General features: G+C 40.6%; 1 pseudogene; it reads right to left on the bottom strand.

Moving 5' to 3' along the window:
* Positions 1–286: 286 nt before the first annotated feature.
* Positions 287–1,485, bottom strand: LOC114528327 (annotated as a pseudogene).
* Between the last annotated feature and the right edge of the window lie 573 nt (positions 1,486–2,058).

Genomic DNA, 2,058 nt, shown 5'->3' with positions numbered 1-2,058 from the left:
ATGGGACTTTGCAATAAACCAGCTATACGTGATTATTGGAACACATATTGGCTTACAACTATTAACTTTGGAGATGTCATGCCTAGAAATAGGTTTGAATTATTACAAACTTTTTTACATCTCAATGATATTTCCAATCAAGTTTCAAGGGGTCAAGAAGGGTACAACCCATTATTTAAAATGCAGCCATTGTTGGATATTTGTGATCCGATTTATGAAAAAGTATACCAACCCAAAAAACATCTTGCAATTAATGAAAGTATGATCAAGTTCAAAGGGCGCATATTTAATATGGCGCCTTCAATACTTTCCGGTAATCACGTTTCCGTTTCCCGGGCATCAGTACAAAGGCAAGTGGTACTTGTTTCACACAATCTCTACTTCGCACAAACGAGTTAATGGAAAATAATTGGGTGAATAGCGCTTTAACTACTTTAAATGTTCCATCGACATACCATGTCTTGGATTTTGACAGGAGCTCAAGCATGTTTTTGGTGGCAAATAAGATGTGTCGCCGTCCATCTACTCTCACGTCAGACTTCAGGAAATCAGCTGGAATATGATCTTTGTTGATCTCAAACTCTAGATCTGTTGGCTCAGCTGGACGCATTTTTTGGCGGTGGCGGTTGGCAGCCCTTGCAAGGTATTCTGGGTTCCTCAAAGCAGGTAATGGCTCTGTTGAGGCAGGTATACCCTCTTGCAACATAACCTAATCATATAACAATAAAATGCTCAAATTAAAAGATATAACTTTAAAGTATGCTATAGTAAATATCTTATATATACTCTCTTACTATGTAGATATGTAGATTCTAAAACTGAAAATAATAAAAAAGAATATACCTTGTTCACAACTTCAGCTGCTGATGTGAAGATTTCAGCAGCAGCAGCGACTTTCTTCACCATTGCCAAGATACGAGTGGCTGTTGCTGCACCGATTTGTGGAGGATGTATATGATGCTGCGAACCTTTAACGAAACCATCAGCTTTTTTTTGCATGCTAGCCTTGCACCACATGGATTAATTCCTTACACTGCATGTCCAAACTTTGTTGCCATTGGCCCTCCTTACTCTCACTGTGTAAGTGTAGCCCTCGCTGTCCGCCAATTTTTCTTTTCCTTTCTGCGAGCCATCCTCTATGACTTGATAATTTGGTACTGCTGGGACGTTGTCATCGTTGTATGACCTTGGAGTCTCGTCTTCAATGGAGGATTCCATTATCTGCTGTGGAACTTTGAAGCTGGGCATCGAGATATCTTCAGAGTCTACGGACCTTGACATGTTTTCATCTTCAAATTCACAAAGACTATTAATTAGATTACACTGGCCACCCATACTTTTAGTCATTATAGATTTATACATACCTGTTTCCATTTGCGTTTCGTCATCGACATTGTCCGCAAGGCCCAGTAATATGTCCACCATCTCTTGGTCCACATTTCCGCTGCCATAGCCATCCTCCTGATCATTCAGATCTGGTTTCATTAGTGTAATGGAAAATTACTCTCCTTTATCGGAGGACACTTGCGTAGATAACGAAAACGACGAACCGATATCTGTTACTGAAACATCTGTTGTGAAGAAGCTTAAAGAGATTAGCACATTTCGTGCTGGTGGCCCTGATGATTTGCCTAACTGGGTCCTGAAAGAGTTTTCTGACCTTCTCGCTCCGGCAGTTACTGATATCATTAACACCTCATTTCGAGAATGTAAAGTTCCACCGGTGTGGAAACTTGCAAATGTTCCACCTGTTCCAAAGGCGCCTACCATATGTGACTTTAACAAGGATTTAAGGCCCATCTCCCTTACGTCAACCTTATCCAAGATCGCAGAGAGTATAGTCATCGAAAGAGAACTGAAACCAACTCTATTAAAATCGATTGACCCCCACCAGTTTGGTTTTCTTCCCGGCTCATCGACTACAATTGCCCTTATATCCATGCTTCATCATTGGCTACATGCTACAGACGGAACAAGCTCCACAGTAAGAGTTTCTTTACTTGATTATCGTAAGGCTTTCGATCTGGTGGACCATAATCTTCTGATTGCAAAGTTGTT

This window comes from Dendronephthya gigantea, unplaced genomic scaffold (assembly GCF_004324835.1).
Source record: "Dendronephthya gigantea isolate DGI-Jeju-01 unplaced genomic scaffold, DenGig_1.0 000049F, whole genome shotgun sequence".
Classification (NCBI taxonomy): domain Eukaryota; kingdom Metazoa; phylum Cnidaria; class Anthozoa; order Malacalcyonacea; family Nephtheidae; genus Dendronephthya; species Dendronephthya gigantea.
This window is presented reverse-complemented; position numbering and strand designations above follow the sequence as displayed.